The sequence below is a fragment of the Pectinophora gossypiella genome, chromosome 18, assembly GCF_024362695.1.
Source record: "Pectinophora gossypiella chromosome 18, ilPecGoss1.1, whole genome shotgun sequence".
Lineage (NCBI taxonomy): Eukaryota > Metazoa > Arthropoda > Insecta > Lepidoptera > Gelechiidae > Pectinophora > Pectinophora gossypiella.
The window spans coordinates 9,043,548-9,065,175 of record NC_065421.1 but is presented as its reverse complement, the minus strand read 5'-3'; the positions used below and the strand labels follow the sequence as shown (position 1 = coordinate 9,065,175).

The following is a 21,628-nucleotide window of genomic DNA, read 5'->3' as shown; positions in this document are numbered from 1 at the left end:
AGAAGATTACCTATTCAAAAATATCCCCAACTACATACATTTTGTTTGTCCTACTGAGATACGGAACTTAGCCTCGCAATAAAAACCGACGGCCAAAATTTTGTGGGTATAAGTTAGTATTTTACACACTCGTGTGGGGAAAACATAAAAGTAACGCCTTCCTCTTAAGAAATACTAGGATATTTTGTTACTATACTTAAAGTCACGCACTAAAGCTGCAGCTGTGCAGGAAGAAGGAACAGAAATAAAATTCGTAAGTAGTAACAAGTGTTTCAAAGCATGAGTTTATAGAGTAAAGGATAAAATGTAGAGATATGTTACAAAACCGTGCAGTGAAGTCTATTAAGTGAACTCTTCGTTGCGTTGTTGCAACATACTTACTGAGTGCACGACGTCGCAACGAATCGTGTTTTTAACACCCGACGACGCAACGACGGGGTATTAGAAGTTTGACGTGTCTGTGTGTGCGTGTAAATGTGTATGTGTCTGTCTGTGGCATCGTAGCTCCCAAACGGATGATCCGATTTTTTGTTTGAAAGGTATATCAGTTGAGACTGTTCTTAGCTATGTTTGGTGGAAATCGGTTCAGGTCTTCAAGGTCATCAGATCGCTCAGTTTGCTTGCAAGCATATGTGGGATAAGTTATTTTTTTGCTTTTTATAGGGTTTTGCATTTTTAACCTTTTGTCGTAATAAATGAGTATTTTATTTTTGGTCGGGGGTTTTAAAATTTTTATTTTTTTTATAAAAAGAAAGGAAGAAAACACAACATAACATAATCACACAACTATATGCCAATTGTGGTAGTTAGAGATACATCCATCGATGAACTAAGTACCCACACCTCACCGAGCTTTCTGTTAGATCGATGGATGGTCGAGCCAACTGTGTTAGTGAAAACTGCATCATCACTCTTTCTCTCTCTCTTTATTTAAGAGTTGCGCTCTTGTCGGCGGAATAATCGCCATTCCTCTCTTCTGCCCGCCAAATCCTTCACCTTCTGATACGACACGACTTGTACCATCTCTTTTATTAACATCTCTAAATAGTACAAAACAAAGTCGCTTTTTCTATCCCTATGTCCTTATGTACGCTTAAATCTTTAAAACTACGCAACGAATTTTAATGCGAAAATAATTTTAAATACTTAGAGTGATTCAAGAGGAAGGTTTCTATGTATAACAACATCCATTAAATAGTGGAGAAATACTGTTATTTTTTAGGTTTTTAATGTGATGTGGTAATTTTTTTTTTCCTCAGCATTGCACCCGCCGCCGGGGCGGGTCGCTAGTTTAAGATAAATTAAGAACTCATTGGTGCAAGTCCGATACCGTAGTTCGAACCGACGCTCCTCATTTGAAAAGCAAGCCTGTCTACCACAAGACGACAGTGAAAGAAAGAAAAAAAATATATTATCTGAGATTTATACAGTTATAACAGAAGGATGAAGTCACCGTTCCGGGCAGCAATAAGTCACGCCATAAAAGCGGGCCTTGTAACCACTAAATTCGACTTTATGAGTTTGAATTCATGTTGGATCATAGGTAATTGAACAGCCTCCGTGGTCTAGTGGTTAGAGCATTAGGCTCACGATCTGGAGGTCCGGGTTCGATTCCCGATGGGGACATTGTCGAAATCACTTTGTGAGACTGTCCTTTGTTTGGTAAGGACTTTTCAGGCTTGAATCATTTGATTGTGCGAAAAAGTAAGATGATTCCGTGCTTCGGAGGGCACGTTAAGCCGTCGGTCCCGGCTATTAGCCGTAAAGAACACCTCCACCAACCCGCAGTGGAGCAGCGTGGTGGAGTATGCTCCATACCCCCTCCGGTTGATTGAGGGGAGGCCTGTGCCTAGCAGTGGGACGTATATAGGCAGTTTATGATAGGTAATTGATATTAGGTGGTTTCCGGGATTTGTGCCCGGTTAATGGTAATAGGCTCACCCCCTATTACAAGGCACTTAAACAGAGCCGGCAAGGAGTGGATGTGTACACTTACTATACCTACACCTCTGGCTACTTCTTTGGAGATACAGGCGTGATATTATGGTAACGTTAGGTACCTAAAAAAGAGCGCGTAACCGCTGAGACGTCTCGCAAACAATCTACAACGTGTGGCCTCTTTGGCAATCAGTGTCATGATGATTTATTCGAAACATAGATTTTTTCCACAACTTTGAAGTTATCGTGAGAGTGGCCTGGCACCCGTATCCGGTCGGTGTATTTAAAGTTGAAATGGTTCTCAAGCATTGCTGCCCTATTAATACCGCTTAGTGCCATATCACCGGATATCACCAGACATTTGCTTCCAACGTATTTTAGAACAACGTTAAACACGTCACACGTTGCACGTTGGGCACGTTAAGTCGTTAGTCCCGGCTATTAGCAGTAAAAAAAAAACACCTCCACCAACCCGCATTGGAGCAGCGTGGTGGAGTATGCTCCATACCCCCTCCGTTTGTTGAGGGGAGGCCTGTGCCCAGCAGTGCGATGTATATAGGCTGCTTTTTATGTGTATGTTATGTGTATTTTAGAAGTAATAGTATTTTATGCAACAGTTGTATAAGAAGGGTCAAAAAATGCGAGTGGCGTGAGTTGCGATGTGAGCCTTGGCGAACATGGTTCGCGCCGCGACTTGTGCTGAGTGAGGCCCTTTTATCTCAGGACGTCCACCACCACCTTATGGTCATTTCGACAAACATCCGTCTTGCTTTTTTGTAATTGTTTTAGTGGAAATTTGATAATGATGTTGTTGTCTTTTTTTTGTGTGTGGCGTCCTTTTATAATAAACTTTTTCTATTCTATTCTATTCTATTCTATTCAATAAGAGACGCCACGAGCATTTTTTGACCTAGTTATACAACGTTGCATACAATACTTTTTTTTATAGTATATCTATGGCACCAAACAAAGTAAAGGTGCCAGTTTCCTGGTCAAAAAAAAAAAACAACAACAATGCTTTTTTGGCGACATTATAGTACAGTTACACTTTGTAAACAATGCTTTTATAGGCCATAGAGCGTACACTTTTTCAAAGAGTTTAATTATGTATGTACTTATATTAGACTTTTTGGTTATTTAAATGCCAGATTAAAGTAGAGGAGTAGAAAAAATACATTATTTAATGGTGACTGACGTCAGGATGGCCGGTCGCTCCGGTCACTCTGCATATTTATGTGTAAGATAAGGAAATATTATACATTCTGGTTTGCACTAAAACACAGAACGTAGCACAGCCCAAATCACCTATTAATTGGCCCAGTAACCATGGCCTTTTAACATGTTTATCTAAGGCCTCTTCGCCATGTGGGTTAAGAGTAGATTATGCAAAAAGTGTGCAAATTGACGCGTTGAACAAACACACCTAACGAGTGTGGCCACGCACAATTTGCCTTTTCGAGTGGTTCAGGCTTAGCTTCACAGTTTCCAGTGAACAAAAAAACGACACTTCATCCGGTAATAACGTTGGAGAGCGTTTTAGGTTTATGCCGAGGGTTGCTACAGAAAATGTCGGATTCCGCTTGCATGTTTTCTGGCATAGCACCCTTTTTCCTTGTTTTTAATAAATTCGTCGTGTCTTATTAGGTGTACGAAGCCACTGACAATGCCGTAAGCGTGGCCAATTATTGGTCAGCAAAAATTTAGCTTCGATCGCCATCGACTCGCAAAGAAAACGATCATCTGCCTCAAAAAAAAAGCTAGAAGGAAAGAGAGGAAAGGGAAGACCAAGAAGAGCTTACATGGAACAGATTAAAGAAAAGGTTAACGTCGTGTCTTATAGGGAAGTCAAGGAGTTGGCCATTGATAGACTGGAATGGAAAATGCTACACCGACAAGAGCGTGGCTCTTAAATTGATGATGATGACCCTTTTGTGTAAAAGATGATGTAGTAGCTAAGATTGTGAAGGGAATGTTAAGTTCATGTGGAAACGTAGAGCGGATGGCGGAGCGGAGAGGAAGCTCTAGAAGGTCATACATTAACTTAAATGGGGGATGTTCTTAGAAAAAGTTTAGTACGATCTACTCTGAACCAGTGTGTGTGAATGAAACGATTGATGAATGTGGAGGAAGCAAGAGAAGTATGTCAGGATCGAAGTAAAAATTTCATAGTCTCTGCTAACCCCGATGGGAAATCGGTATGAGTTTATGTGCTTATGTATGTACTTCTCCATGCCCTGGGTCATATCTTATCTCTATCAAGCGCATCCAGGTCATGTCTCTGTAGCTTTTTAGATCTACCTCTGGGTCTAAAAGCATTTTTGCCTACATTAATTGGTTAGCAGTCGCCGTAGCCGAAATCGGCTGGATCACACCATTCATTCATTCATTCACTCACTCCAACTTTAGCTTTGCAGCCAATCGTAAACTATTGAAAAACCTTTTACAACACCGCAATTTTCACATTGTACTCACTACCTCCATCAAAGCCACCAAATCCGAGGTAAGACCCATTAGTTTGGCAACACAACGAAATGCCGTACGCAAATAAACTATGCTAATCGTGGTGAAACGCTTAACCACTCGCCTGATTGAAAGCTAGTCTCAAATAATTAGGACTGCAAATAGAAACACAGGTTTATGTCATCAATATATCAAGCCCGCATTAAATTATTAATTCGATGCCTTGTTTGGTCAGGCCTAAGGTGTTCCACTGCTGGGCAAAGGCCTCCATTTCAACGATAATCCTACATACATACACATAAAAAGCCTCTATATATGTCCCACTGCTGGGCACAGGCCACCCCTCAATCAACCGGAGGGGGTATGAAGCATACTCCCCCACGCTGCTCCAATGCTGGTTGGTACGATAATCCTATTAAAGGTAAATTAGTCCTGCCCTACTCATCATATAAAAGACCCATAACAAGACATATACCTTCTTCTGCTTCTATCGTGTGGGTTGTGTAACCAACCCCGTCAACACTAGTGGCAGGGTTATTAATGAGCCACCAAAGACCCCTGACATCGCTCATGTAACGATTACCTACATCAGTAAGTAGTAACCGAGACCAAAGGCTTAACGTGCCTTCCGAAGCACGGATCATCTTACTTTCGGACAATCAGGTGATCAGCCTAAGTCCTAACTAAACTAGGGATCACAAAGTGATTTTTATGATATATCCCCTCCGGGATTCGAACCCGGGACCTCCGGGTCGTGAGCCCAAATCTACAAAACCACTGGACCACGAAGGCCGTTACATATGCCTTAATAAATTCACTGTCACACGACAAAAGGCAAGATTCACGACCATAGATGGAGAAAATAAAAGAACGTCGGATATGAAAGAGAAATAATATGGATGAAAGAAAATTAATTACTCTGAGTATATTGACCGGTCTAAGAGAAGACAACGTTAAAAGAAACTAATTAGATAAGGAACATAAATAATGGGAATCTATTTCTGTCCGTTCAATTGTAAGGAAATTGGATACCGTCGGCCTAACAAATTGGATACGTAACTTTGTACTTACATAAAATCACGCCTATCTCCTGTTGGGGTAGGCAGACCCGTACGTTTTCATTTACGAAGGCTTTAAAGCCAGGGCAAGAGTACTTCTAAACTGGCGCGCTTCCATGAAAACTTTGATGAGAGTGGATGAAGCGAAAATGTATCATTCCTGTCCCCATGAATGATACTTTTAAGATACCTTCAATTTGAATCGTATTTTTTTGCGTATGTATACTTTTTGTCGAACGTCTCGTCCGCCAAAAACTAATGCAGCTTCTCAACCTGTATAGCGTAGTAAAAAAAAGAAGTTGCAAGAAAAACCTCGGCACAGGGCTCAGACGTTCTTAAAAACTGATGTTACATAATTTCAATTAAAGAACATAATTAAAATAATATTAATAATTTAATCATTATTTCAGGCTGTTAGTGACATCGTAACGAATACTGAGCGGGATCAGACCATCATTCTGAGTTAATATCAAGCGAAATTTTCCGTCGCAAAATTCAGGATATTTTTTGTTTTTTCAAATTATTTTCAATACTACACTTTTGCGATAGATAATTCCAGAACAATGAGCTCAATCATCGTATTCGTTACGATGTCACTTTTACCCCGTACAAGTACGTACAGGTAGACAAGTACGTATGGGTGTTAGTGACACGTCACAAATACTGAGGGCGATGAGGCAGACCATGATTCTGAGTCGGAAAATTCATGACAACTTTAGTGTGTTATTTAATTATTTTCTGTTCACACTTTTGCGACGCAAAATTCCACTTGATATCAACTCAGAATCATGGTCTGAATTTTCCTTCAAAGTTTTCGTAACGATGTCACTAACACCCTGTACGGTCACGAGCATTACACTTTGGTACCATGTCACATTAACTTTTTTGACAAATTGAACTGTCTCACAAAATGTCAAATAATATATGTTAGTGCGACAGAGTCCTAAAGTGGGTACATTATATTGCTCATGACTGTACTTTCAAATATGATATTTAAACGGTGTATTTAATATATAATATAATAATCATATTAATAACGCTTCAATGGTTTTGAAGATCTCAGAATCACGGGTGAATTAGTAATAACACGTCCGTTGAACCGAAGCATTCGTACCTTCTGCTACTGCCAGTTAATGATCGAAAACAACGTTACTGGTTATTCAGTATTCATACTGGATTACATAACATAAGCTCACGGCTATATCCCAATGGGGTAGCCAGAAGTCAGAGGTACATCCATCGCAAGATAAACTAAGTAGCCATACCTCACTTTCTGCTAGACCAACGTGATAGGTGAGCCGTATCGCCGACTATAATGGTCGAACCAACTGTGCTAGTGAAAACTGCACTTAAGATAAATTAATAAGTCATTGGTGCAAGTCCAAAAAAAGTCCAAAGTAGCATGGAAAATGCTGCACCGACAAGAGCGTGGCTCTTAAATTGATGATGATGATGGTGCAAGTCCGGTACCGGGAAAAAAGTAAAAAGCCTACATTTGTGTTACCGGTACTTAACCCGTTCCCGGATAGTATCGAAATGCGACACACTAATATCGCTCTAAAATGACTCATGATTTTTTCCATTTTTTACACATTTCGTTCTGTCAAACTGTACGATATGACGCTACTCGCGTCCATACGTCATGCTGACATATTTTGTTTTTTTTTTTGTTTTGGTTTTCCCCGAAGGGTAAGGCAAAGGGAACTATGCCCATACAGCCATGTCTGACGTATTTTTTTTCTTGATGATTAATGAAATGATGAAAGGTGATGATGATGAAACCTAAGCCCCCACCCTCGGAGTAGACTCCTACTCCGAACCCCAAACGAATTAACTCAAAAGTCCGCATAAAATTTTGAGTTATGAAGCGGCTTCCCGGCACGAAGCGAAAATAGGCAGATACACTTTGTTCATTGAATACCCCAATATAATAACACTCGCGAATGTCTTCCGACTAACTTAAAGCGATCATTAACCACAAAACACCACTTCGTATTAATTATTTAGATTACTCAATGAAGAAAGCAACTTTCCCGTTCCCGCTTCCCGACGAAAAGCCCACATATTTTGTATTATGATAACTCGAATTCAGTAGTGGTTTAATTTTGAAGTTTATTACTTTCAAAGGATAAAAAAAAATTTAGTTAAAACCTTCGACACACATACCTATACATTTACAAAAATAAAATATACACATAAATATTTAGTTAGAAAACACAAAACATAAAGGTAATGGGTGTTGCAGTTCACCAAAAATAGCCAGGGTTCAGTGAAAATTTACCCAGAGGGCAACACTGATTTTCAACCCACGCCAATTGGTGAAACTCGAGTACTCGCATAATAAATTAAAAAATAAAGAGTACAAAAAAACGACTTGGTATTATTACACATGGAAGGTCGAAATAAAACAATAAAAGAAAGTAATATTACAATAAAATAAAAGAAATGACTGTAAGTCAAATCATATTATAAAGGATATAGGGTCTATTTACAATTTCGTTGTCTATTGAAATGTACTTTACATGTTTGCCCTACTAAATATAAGGTTGGTTGGATCCACGCGTCAACACTAACTTCAAATAACTTAATAAACTCTACAAATTCAATTTCATCTTGAGCAAAGTTTCTGACGATAACATCCTAGATAATATGGGACTCTACAGGCTATACGCACAAATAATATAGATAGAGCTCTCAAGATTTAACGTCATAATTACCTATTTTCTCATAACTTACTAAACAATCATTCCAAAATACAAATAAGTAACGCAAGCATATATGAAAATAATTGCTGCTTGATATTTGGTTCACACGATTACGTTGCTACCTATATTGCTTTTCTAATTTTGATCAGAATAATAACTGTGGAAGATTCTATTGTGCCTGGGTGTAATAAAAAGGTTCATCATTTATACCCAAAAACAAAGATAAAAGATGCATTATGTCTGTTATACATACATGAAATTAGAAAGCTAAAATCTTTACAGAACCATCTTCTATATTGTTTTTGAGGAACGGAGCCTGGAGTTTATTGTCATAAAAAAGCCGGTCAAGTGCGAGTCGGACATGCGCATAGAAATACTTCTGTGCCGAGGGGGATTAATAAGGTAAGGACACCAAAACTTAAAAATAGGGAGTAAGAGACCCCCCACACTAGCGTCTTTCGAGCGTCGTCGTCGTGTTCGTTTACGTAAAGTTTGGATTACTTATCAACAGCAGTGTTTCTTCGTCGGTATCCTTTTTCACATTGATTGTACGCGACAGGAGCCGCGGCTACGCGACGTCCCCGCGGCGTCGACGACGCTCGAAAGACGCTAGTGTGGGCACTAAGATAACTTCTCCCTTTATTTGTATATTCACAAGGTTTTCGTGGGTTTCGTGGGTGGGTAGGCCCGCTACAAGGTGGACCGACGATCTGGTGAAGGTCGCGGGAAGCCGCTGGATGCGGGCAGCGCAGGACCGATCGTCGTCGTGGAGATCCTTGGGGGAGGCCTATGCCCAGCAGTGGGCGTCTTACGGCTGATGATGATTAATGATTTCGTGGGTAGTTTGGTTTAGACTTAATTATTAGAGCAGTCGTTAATAACCATCAATCCGCACTGGGCCCGCGTGATGGTTTAAGGCCCGATCTCCCTATCCATCCATAGGGAAGGCCCGTGCCCCAGCAGTGGGGACGTTAATGGGTTGATGATAATGATAATTAGTGCACTAGACAAAACAGTGGTGTAATAACGTGATTCGAGTATGAGTATATTGCCTATTTATTAGTAGTAGTAGGCTATTTCAATCTAGTTTTCCTAGAAACAGAACGTAATAATTGTATATGAAACGTTTCTGAGAATTTGATGCGTTGTTTCCCGTTTGCATCATCAATCCAATATTTCATTCGTATAGTCTAGGACAAAACGAACTATAACTTTTATCCTGGTATAGTGTTCGAGGCGAAAAATTACCTAGAATACGTTCAACTGCCTCTATGTCCTAGTGATTACAGCATTTGGCTCAGCATCTGAACGAAAGAAAGAAATAAACTTTTATTATTTTAGGACATCACAGATACGGGTTACATACCAATGCGGACATCACTTTCTGAGACAGCTCTTTGTTTGACTACGATACTACACGCTCGAAAAAGTAAAATTATTCCGGGCTTCGGAAGGCACGCTAAGCCGTTGGGCCCGGGCCCCAAACGCTTCCACCCCCGCGCAGTGGAGTAGCGTGGTGAAGTATGTACCATACCACTGCAGTTGGTTGAGGGGAGGCCTGTGTCCAACGGAGTGGGACGTATATACGCTATTTATGTTCATCATCATCAATTTAAGAGCCACGCTCTTGTCGGTGTAGCATTTTCCATTCCAGTCTGTCAAAGGCCAATTCCTTGACTTCCCTATAAGACACGACGTTAACCTTTTCTTTAATCTGTTCCATGTAAGCTCTTCTTGTTCTTCCCCTTCCTCTCCTTCCATCTAGCTATTATGGCTATTTATGTTATGTTATGTAAATATGCGCTCTGCTCATATTGAGAAAGTCGCCTCGCATTTACTGAAGAAATAGTGCAGGATAGTGTAAACTCTCACGTTATCGTTGTAAAGTATCGAAGTTGATTTACGTAAAGGACTTCGAATATTAACATTTTAGCAATATTTTATAATTCACACATACGTACATAAACTCACGCCTATTTCCCACGGGGGTAAGCAAAGACTATAACATTTCATTTGCTGCGTTTTAATGTAGGTACATTTTATTTCGATAGGCTTAAGGAAAAATATCACTTACTATTTTTTTTAATATACTTTATTGCACTTAACAACTAGTTACATCACAAACAAGAAATGGACGTTTACAAGGGTGGACTTATCTCTAAGAGAGATCTCTTCCAGCCAACCCAGAGGTAGTATTAGAGTAACTGCGGAAGAATAAAAAGAGGTGCAATATATTAAATACATTATAATTTTTTCGTATGTTTATATGGCGAAAGGGCCTATTATAGCGAAAAGTAAGTTTTAATATGGGTTTACATATCCCTTGCCACCCATTTAGAGATACTTTTATACCCCTTTACTTCCCTGTTGAACATTACTTTCTATATATCATAATTACGTATGGGAAAGAGGAGCTCGGTGGCGCAGCGGTAAACGCGCTCGGTCTGCAATTGTTGAAGTTAAGCAACTTTCGCAAAGGCCGGTCATAGGATAGGTGACTACAAAAAAAAAGTTTTCATCTCGAGCTCCTCCGTGCTTCGGAAGGCACGTTAAGCCGTTGGTCCCGGCTGCATTAGCAGTCGTTAATAACCACCGATCCGCACTGGGCCCGCGTGATGGTTTAAGGCCCGATCTCCCTATCCATCCATAGGGAAGGCCCGTGCCCCAGCTGTGGGGACGTTAATGGGCTGATGATGATGACGTATGGGAATGTCACATTTGCATGACTATGTTCTTTATATATTGAGGGACTTTCCAGGCTACGTCCCCCAAAAACAATATAGATGGCACTGTCCAAATTAAACGTAATAATTACCTATTTTCTCATTACTCGGGTAATATAATAGCAGAAGCATATTATTATATAAAAATAATTGTTGTTTTTATGAAACAAATAAAAGAGAAGGTGCAGGTCGTGTCGTATCGGGAGGTGAAGGTTTTGGCGGGAAGAAGAGAGGAATGGCGGTTACTCCACCGACAAGAGCGCAGCTCTTAAATAGAGAGAGAGAATTGTTGATATTTGGATCACATTATGTACAGAATTATGTTGCTACCTATATTGCTTCTCTTTATTTTGATCAGAACAATAAAGCGTGGAAGGTCTGTTGCGCGTGGGTGTAATAAAAAGGGTCATCATTTATATATAACACAGGTAAAAGATGCAATGTCGGTTATCTATGAAATTAAAAGCTTAAATGTAGGAAAATATGCACAGCGCCATCTAGGTATATTTTTTATGCTGAACGTAGGCTGACCTGTCTCTCATTAAACTGTGGAAGATAAAAAAAAACATGGGATTTCATAAACTTCGCCTAATAGGGAAAGCCATGTAAGCGTCTCTTTTAAAAATCACATTCTGGTCTTTTTCAAAAATAAAAAATAAAAATTTCGACAAAACTTAGATTTCCTTCCGGATAAATATTAAGACCACAAATCAAAAAAGTTCGTTTTGTCAAAAAAGTCACAGGAGGCGAGCCTATTGCTAACCGGGCAACAAATCTTGGCAATCACGCGATATAAATAATGTATGATGCAACAATTGATTCAAACTTATAAAATAGAATTCACCCTAGAGTCCGAACCGGGAATCAAACCCTACACTGCGATGTAAGTCAAGCGTTCTCTGAACTGAGCTATTACCTAAGATAGGGATAGAAAGTAATAGGGATTAGGGGCGCGAGATTTTATGCCGGTACTTTACCCCAAGGACGCTTGGAAGAGATGGGTATGTGGTAATAAGTCCCTATTGTACTTCTGTCGTTCCCCTTGTTGTGTTTGTTTTATGTGCAATAAAATGTAGTGTATTACACCACCCGGCTTAATACGAAACGTAACTATAGAAGCGTATGCCCCTGGCTTTAGACAAATGCTTCAATGTGGCCTTTTTAAACCCAGGCTGCGTTCCTCAAAACAATAAAGAGTGCGCTGTACGGATACCGTCCCCGATACCGACCCCGCCGGCGTGGTCGACGATTTCCCTCATTCAGCGCTTATCGCTATCGACCTACTAGGGTCGATTAATTCTTTCAAATATTTTTCCTCTCAGACGACGCCCTGAGCCGAGGTTCGCGCCCAACTGGGCACCCTCAGGCCTGTTGTCTTAAACGTTGTACCGGGTGAGAGCCTTCAGCGCTCCCCATTTGTCCGGCCAAGTAGTTAATGCCATCTGCGGCAAATCTACAATATCTTATCTTATCTTATCTTATCTAGCCTAAAGTGTCCCACTGCTGCAACAAATCTACAATAAGTCACGTCAAAAAAAAAAGCTGTACGGATTTTCCTTCGTTTAACCTATTTTCATGGATAACAGACATAATTATGCATCTTTTATCGTTGTTTTTGAGTATAAATGATGACAATTTTTATTACGCCCAGGCACAATTACATCTTCCACTTCGTATTATTCTGATCAAAATAAAGAGAAGCAATATAGGTACAAAATAATGTGATCCAAATAATATCATGCAGCAATTATTTTTATATATGCTTCTGCCATTACATTATTACCACGTATTTTGGAATAATTATGTACCCGAGGGTAATGAGAAAATAGGTAATTATCATGTTAAAGCTGTACAACACCATTAGCCAGAAAAGTCGCTCATTGCTTCAATTTTGCCTTTCACCCTACTCGCCAGCAATTCATCTATAAAAACAATATTGCTTTTGACATTTGTTTGCATTGCGCACTTACTTTTATTTGCGCAAATATGTCAAATTGCAATATTGGTTTTTAGATGAATTGCTTCTCGAATTGACTCTATATTTTAGCTAACGCGATCGAAATTCAAATTATTTTTGGCTGGCAATATAGGGTATAATATTTTAGATGAAACAACATTGGTGCTAATTCCTGTAAATACCATCTAATTTTATTTTAAGTTATATCTGTCATTTTCTTATCCGCCGAAAAGGAAAGGGACGGGTAATCGACAAGCATAAAATTTATGGAACACACGTCAATTTTAAGCACAAATCTAAACCAACCGTCTAAAAATTTTACATCCGTCAATAACCCGACACAGTTAAGTAGACAGCACGTCAAACGGATTGCATACCAGCGACGTACCTTTTGATTCGCCCGGGTTATTCATTCATTTACTCATTCTTCCTAAAATTAAGAGCTGCGAATCATCCGTCCCTTTCCTTTTCGACGGATATGAAAATGACGGATATAACTTAAAATAAAATTAGGCGGTGTCTGCAGGAATCGGGGCCAATATTCAACTATTTAACATCCACAAATATGTTCCTACAATATACAATGCCTTAGATTACATTTCTACCATGCCTTACAAATAACTGAACTAATTGTTAGCAATTTAGTGCAAAGTGCAGTTACGTCTATTACATAGCAAAATATGATATTAACTTGTTTCACCAAAACGAACGTTTTCCCGAAGTCATGAAACAGTTACAAAATGCATATTATTTTTATTTCTTTTAGTCTTTACACACGAAACAATCATAATAGATGTTAGCTTATATACATCATTTGAACTAATTTTAAATGTTTATATAGTCTGTGTTAATTAACGGGTCTACCTATTTTCGCATAACATTTTTTTCCTAATCTCATTTCACATAATAACGTTTGGCCTAAGTAATTATAATGTCCGAAAATCATATCACACAATCTAATTTGTACTAAACTCATTTGACGTATTCTTGCTAGTCCTAAGTCCAAACAGTAATATAGATATAACATAATCTTGATATCAATAATACTGCTTTATTCAAATGTATCTTTAGTCGAAACAGAATTTTGATTTCCTAGAATTATTGTTGAACGCGGTTGCTAAATGTAGCACTGGGACCAGAAAAAGATTGACTGTCAAACGTCTTAAACTTGTTGAATTATATTCTCTTTGACATCCACTGGATGGTATCTCGATGAACTCGACACACTTCCTGAAGTGTGAATTACTCAGTGAAACATTGTTTTAAGTTTACGCAGTTATTATCATAATTAAAACACATAATAACGGGTTCTCAAAAGCCGGTACCCGGTACCCGGTGGTTCGGGGTGTCGAAATATCGGGAGTCTCATATCCCTACTTTAAACGCAGCAAGAACCCGTTATTATGTGTTTTAATTATTCAGTGAAACGGTCCGAAAACGTACAACGCCATTTATTTTTCGGACAACGTAGTTTGGAAAGTCCTTCATTAGAAATATACATGCTTGCTACAACTCACGCTTACGTGTAATTCCCACGATTTCGATCCTAACACACTTCTCTTGTTTCCTCCAAGAAACTTAAAAAAAAATGGAAATATAGTCGGGAGTTTATTATGTGTAATCTTATCTATGTAGGTTGATTATTGTGTCGTGCTCACAGCTAACAGGGCTATTCTCTAGGCAGTTGACCTGCCAGTAATTATTTATTAATTACGCTCTAAACGATGCATATCACCAGTTTGTCGATTACGTAAACCAGGCCAAGTAAAACATTGTAAACCTAGCAACAGCATTGCCATTATCAACAGTGCATAGGTGTATTGTTAGAAATTACCATTACCGATGTTATCGGGTAATGGTGGAGTATTACCGGAATTAGTCTAATCGGTAATTTCCAGGAATAGGAACGAGGAAGGCTTGAAAACTTTTAAAATTCCACTTATACCGTAAGCCCCGTTTGGACGCGGTCATTGAATATAATTTGCAAATCCAGAATTAGATGATTGTTCCAAATGGTTTTTGTTAGCCGCAACCACACCCCGGACACTTCACTTTAAAAATCCTCGTGCTAATGAGGCTGCTAAGCTTATGGATATTTAAAACTAAAGCACACCGCGGACACTTCATACAAAACACTTCGTTTTACACAGACACTAAGTAAGTCCCACGGTTTCGATGCTGACACCCGGGGGACCTAGCTCAGACGCTGGCGGGGAGCGGAGAGTTGCCGTTCTTGTAGGTATGTAATATTATTCTTTGCCGGAACGTTAAGTAATATCGGGAGTGGACCCCTCAGAAAGACAGTGCTTGTTATAAAATACACAGACGACTTTAAATGAAGAATATGTAGATACAAATATAGATATAACTAAATGACCCGGCTAACTTTGTATCACTTTTTCATATTTTATCACTGTTTAAACTTTCCTTGGACTTCCATGAATATTTTAAGACTAAAATTAGTCAAATCGGTTCAGCCGTTTCCGAATTATAGCGAGACTATCAAACAGCGGATAACCAAAAATAATTCCAACTGAACACCTGGTTGCAAGGATAACTTCAATTGCGTTTTTTTTTTATTTAGGTCAAAAAAGAAGTAAAAATGGGCCAGTAGTTTCAAATTCATACGGAAACTATTTTGAACATAGAATTTTGTTCAAAATAGTTTCTGCTGTTTTGTTATTTGACTTGTTTTATTTCCCCGGTGACAGCAATTCAAATTAGCATTCACAATCCAATTGATAGTTTTACGGTGTGACAAATATATAACCTTTTAAAACCGGACCTGTCAATTAATGTTCAGGTTAGGTAAGAGGACCCTGTGAAAAACGGAATAATGCTAGGGAGATGATTAGGTGATTCAAGCCTGCAAAGTTCTTACCAAACAAAGGACAGTCTCACAAAGTGATTTCGACAATGTCCCCCTGAACACATTTTGTTTTCTTCTTCCATCGTGTGGGTTGTGAGATCAATGACCGACCTTGCCAGCCTTCCAGGGCCCCTGACCCCAGTCAGGGTTACTATTGGGTAGTTTCCTAGATCAAATATAAAATATGAAATTCTGTTTTCTAAATAAAGACAGATCTTAAGGTGACAAAAAACGTTCTCCTATTTCTATTTAACTTATTTATGAACTTTAATAAAGAAAATGTAATTATAAGTATGACATTTTGTCACTGTTTTTCTATGCCGTCCCAGGTTGCTTTTTCATAAAAAAATCCATAGTAATTTCGTGTTTTTACGTTTAGTAAAAAGTAACTGATTTGACTAGTTGGAAACTAGCCATTGAACCGCCAAAGGCCCCTGAAATATACATTAACGACTTAGCTACTTAAGTACTTAAATAGTATCCGGGACCGACTGCTTAACGTGCCCACTGAAGCAAGGAATCATCTTATTTTTCTGACCTAACCAGGGAAAGTATGACAACGCGAAGTTTATTAGAAGTGTCCCCACCGGGAATCTAACTCAGGACCTCTGGATTGTGGACGGAACGCTCGCTCCAATGTCGTATTAGTGCGGGGCGAATATTCTTTTAGATAAATGCGGGACTATCCAACCTAGTCAAGTTTCGGGAGCACGGAACACTATTTTAAAAAAGAAACTAATGAATTTGAATTAGTTAAATTTATATTAAAATAAAACTTAAAGTACGGTAAGACATATGCACAGAGTCGGATGCGCTACATGAATGATTTTAATGCTAACTTTAAGTTCTACTTAAGTCTAAGAGAAAAGCGTGGGAGTCAGGCCACCGCGATGGTCTATCTACAGAATGTGCTGACATGCTGTTCTAGCCAGCATGCACTGTCACCGTTCTTCGTGCTAGGGGTGGCATAACTACCTACGTTTCTCAAAAACAATATCACAACAAAAACAAACAAGAAGAAGAAAAAGACGAAATAAGCAATAAGACCGCCCAAATTGTACTGTATTCATGTGTTATTATTTATTTATTTTATTTATTTATTTCAAAAATTAAGTACAAACAGTGATTAAACTAACTGATGACTTATGTCTGATTGTTTAAATGTAGTTCTGTGCAATAAAGTATATTTGATTTGATTTGATTTTGATTTGAAGAACACAATACAGATGGCGCTGTACAGAATTACCTTTGTTTAACCTTCTAATTTCATGGATAACGGACACGTGCGTCTTTTATCTACGTTTTTAGTATAAAATAAATAAATAAATTCATTTATTCCAGAAAAAAAATGGGTCGTATAAATGGTGACCCTTGTTATTTCACCCAGGCACAATTACATCTTCCACCCATTATTATTCTAATCAAAATAAAGAGAAGCAATATAGGTAGCAACTAATTCTATACATAATCTGATCCAAATATCAAACAACAATTATTTTTATCATATGCTTCTGCCATTTACATTGTACTTTTGAATAACTATGTCCCAAAGGAAAGAGAAAATAGGTAATATTCAAGTTTAAACTATACAAGACCATCTATTTTGTTTTTGCGATCGTAGCCTGGAAAATTCTTCATGGCTTCGATGTGGTTGGTCGATGTGATGTAAGAGATGATGTTGTGAGAAGCTGCAGTAGTTTTAGGGGGACGAGACGTTCGCCGTTCGTTATGTAAAAAATGACGATTGAAAGTTTAACTATGTTACCTGCTTAATAAAGATATTTTTGAATTTGGTCTTTTTAACCTTCCAGAAACCTCCACCTAAGTATGACAGTGCACATTTCACACAAGAGCAAATATTTTAATAGCAAAACTTGGATTATTACCTGCGTAGAGTATGCTACGTGGAAACGGGAACGCCTCACTTAAGGATGTAGAAGTATATACATCTCGCGTCTCACTTAAGGATGCATATACGTGGCTTTGTCGTAAACTCTAGATTCAGCCTCTCAAATACCTACTCTTGAGACGGGTAAGGTCGGGTATAGAAAGTAGTATAATCCTCGGCTAACGATGACGGGTTACATTTTCAAAGTCTCATACAGTTTATCTCAAAAATAAATTGGAACATATTCGTAAAATCTCGAATAAAATGACAAGAAAGTATAATACATAAACAGTTCATGTACGTCCCACTGCTAGGCACAGGCCTCCCCTCAATCAACCGGAGGGGGTATGGAGCATACTCCACCACGCTGCTCCACTGCGGGCTGGTGCAGGTGTTTCTTTTTTACAGTTAATAGCCGAGACCACCTTAGCAAGCACGGAATCATCTCATTTTTTCAGACAATCAGGTGACTCAGGCCTGTAAAATCCAAATAAAGGACAATCTCACAGAGTTGTTTCGACAATGTCCCCAACTGGAATCGAATCCGGACCTTCAGATCGTAAGCCTAACGCTCTAACGACCACGACAGCCTCCAACTAACAGCGACCACGGTGGCTATTGGTTGAGACTGAATGTAATACATGATTATAATTCATGTAAAATAAAAACATGTGACATCGTAACGAATACTGAGGCGGATGATTCAGACCACGATTTTGAGTTAATATCAAATGGAATTTTCCACGTTTTTTTCTTTTTCTGTGGTGTGGCTTGTGAATGATCAATCTCAGAAACTCTGGTATCATGGTTATTATTGAGCCGCCAAAACCCCCTGACATGGCACATGTAACGACTAACTTACATCAGTAAGTAGTAACCGGGACCAACGACTTAACGGTATTTAATGTTACACAGTTTAAATGTGGAGTTGCTCATCACTGCCCCCTCCACCCCTAGGATTACTCCACGCCCCGTCAGGTGAGGATTAAAATCAGTGATTTGCTGGGAATGTTAAAGCACCCACAACAAAACAAAAACAGCCTCCGTAGTCTAGTGGTTAGAGCGTTAGGCTCAAGATCTGGAGGTCCGAGTTCGATTCCCGATGGGGACATTGTCGAAATCACTTTGTGAGACTGTCCTTTGTTTGGTAAGGACTTTTCAGGCTTGAATCACCTGATTATCCGAAAAAGTAAGATGATTCCGTGCTTCGGAGGGCACGTTAAGCCGTTGGTCCCGGCTATTAGCCATAAAAAACACCTCCACCAACCCGCAGTGGAGCAGCGTGGTGGAGTATGCTCCATACCCCCTCCGGTTGATTGAGGGGAGGCCTGTGCCCAGCAGTGGGACGTATATAGGCAGTTTATGTTATGTTATGTTGTTAAAGCACCCAGTGCCATACTACTAAAGTGTTTTAACAACAGGACCATTTCCACTTTGGAAACATTCCCGTGAACTGCAGATCACTGCTTCAAATATTGGGAATCCCTATTTTAGACAGGTTGTAATCCCTGTCTTTTTCTGAGTAGATAATAAGGCAGCCAATCAGCTCGCGACACCAAACACTTCAGGACCCAAGCTGGTAAAGACCTGTTATAAAATAATTTATCTAATTCACTCTAGTACTCTCGTTAACACAATAATCTCCGTCGAACTCCCTTGTTGTTATTATTTTTGCTCCATCGCGCCTTTCTCCACTAAATGACTATATAACCACTATCGACAAGTCTATCAACAACACTACTGTAGCAGAGTACAAACTCTACACAAACTGGCCTTTCTATCTTATCGTCAATAATTTTAAATTTCGAAATTCTCATTACATTTCGCAATTCCTTTTATTCTACGCTGTCGCATTGCAACCCCGACCTTGATAAGAGCAACACATATACTGCTTAGGTCTCTGGCCGTGCCTAATAATTTTAATTGTGATCATAAATAATTCTTCATTGTATTTTATATAGCATCACTGCTACTACTCTGCCGACACGTCGGGACTCCATCACCACCCATCGTACCGCACTACTGAGTAGTATGGACCATTCAAAGTTTCCATCTCGTCGTTCACGTGTATTGGGCGAATGTGTGCTTTACCTGACCCCACAGAAAGAAACCGGAAAAAATAAATGAGCCAACCTTACCAACGTTTGTACGTGACTTGGGAAATACCTTGAATATGTAAGAATGTTGACGGCTAGTCCTTGGAAGCCATTAGACTGGCAAATAGCCGTATCATATTGCACTGGCGACGTTGAAAAATAAATTCACATTTAAGTAGGTAAAAAAATGTTTCCTTTGAACGGGTCAAGGCAAATAAAGTTCACGGTTTCTATATTTAAATATTCAAAGATTATGGCGAATGTCCACAAATGTTTAATTAAATAACACTAGATTTTTATTTCAATTACCTACTTATGTTGATTGTGTTGATTTTTTATTTCAATTACTTAAGAGGAAGGGGAGGTCTTTGCCCAGTAGTGGGGTCTTGTAGGCTAGATTAGATGTTGATTACAATATATTTTGAAGTAGTACTTACTATAAAAACATACCGAAAATAATTTCGTACCAATTTATACATACCTCACTAGGACATCATGGTTGAGCCTACGGAACAAAAAAGTATTTTTTCAATCGTATTTGTACACTCGCGCTACCAGCGGGAACTTATTCGATATTCGGTTAACATATTAACATAAGCTCACGAGTACATCCCAAAGAAGGCACGTTAAGCCGTTGGTCCCGGTTACTACTTACTGTAACTACATAGTCGATACATGGGTCATGTCAGGGGCCTTTGGCGGCTCAGCAGTGGGACGTATATAGGCTGTTTATGTATATAAGTATGTATAGATTTTCTAATTCGATAATTTTGTTTGTTTCAGCGTGGGACATTATACATAAGTAAGTACCTATTTATAATTTATCTATACTTATAATAAATCTGTAGAGAGGTCAATTCTGTACATTAAATATTTTTTCAAAATAACTATCAGGGGGTGATAAGTGGTCGATACTGATGCCAAAAATGCAATCAGTAAAATTTTTGTCTGTCTGTCTGTCTGTCTGTCTGTCTGTCTGTCTGTATGTTCCTTATAGAAACAAAAACTACTGGACGGATTTTAATGAAACTTGGTACAATTATTCTTCACACTCCTGGACAGGTTATAGTATACTTTTCATCACGCTACAATCAATAGGAGCAGAGTAGTGAAGGGAAATCCTTTTGTATGAAAAATCTAAACCGCTCAAGTTAGACGTTTGAAATTTGGCATGCAGGTACCTTAGATACCGTAGAGGTATACTAAGAAAGGAATTCCCGAAAATCCTACGGGAACGGGAATTAGCGGGAAAATCCTTTTGTATGAAAAATCTAAACCACTCAAGTTAGACGTTTGAAATTTGGCATGCAGGTACCTTAGATACCGTAGAGGTGTACTAAGAAAGGAATTCCCGAAATTCCCACGGGAACGGGAATTAGCGGGAAAATCCTTTTGTATGAAAAATCTAAACCACTCAAGTTAGACAATTGAAATTTGGCATGCAGGTACCTTAAGTACAGTAGAGGTGCACTAAGAAAGGAATTCCCAAAATTCTCACGGGAACGGGAATTAGCGGGAAAATCCTTTTGTATGAAAAATCTAAACCACTCAAGTTAGACGTTTGAAATTTGGCATGCAGATACCTTAAGTACCGTAGAGGTGCACTAAGAAAGGAATTCCCGAAATTCCCACGAGAACGGGAATTAGCGGGAAAATCCTTTTGTATGAAAAATCTAAACCACTCAAGTTAGACGTTTGAAATTTGTCATGCAGGTACCTTAGGTACCGTGGAGGTGCACTAAGAAAGGAATTCCCGAAATTCCCACGGGAACGCGAATTAACGGGAAAATCCTTTTGTATGAAAAATCTAAACCACTCAAGTTAGACGTTTGAAATTTGGCATGCAGGTACTTTAGTAAACTTAAAGCTCAGTTGCAACAGGATATTACAAAATTCCCACGGGAACGGTAGTTAGCGGGAAAATCCTTTTGTAT

The 21,628-nt window shown here is 38.9% G+C and overlaps 1 protein-coding gene across 2 annotated transcripts in view; it reads left to right on the top strand.

Annotated features, from left to right (window-relative positions):
- LOC126375124 (hemicentin-2-like) overlaps nucleotides 1-21,628 on the top strand; it is a 171,523-nt gene that overhangs the window by 29,663 nt on the left and 120,232 nt on the right. For both annotated transcript variants that reach the window (XM_050021970.1, XM_050021971.1), the window contains exon 2: nucleotides 20,478-20,496. The gene's annotated coding sequence lies outside the window, so the exon portion shown is untranslated. The remainder of the gene's footprint in view (nucleotides 1-20,477; nucleotides 20,497-21,628) is intronic.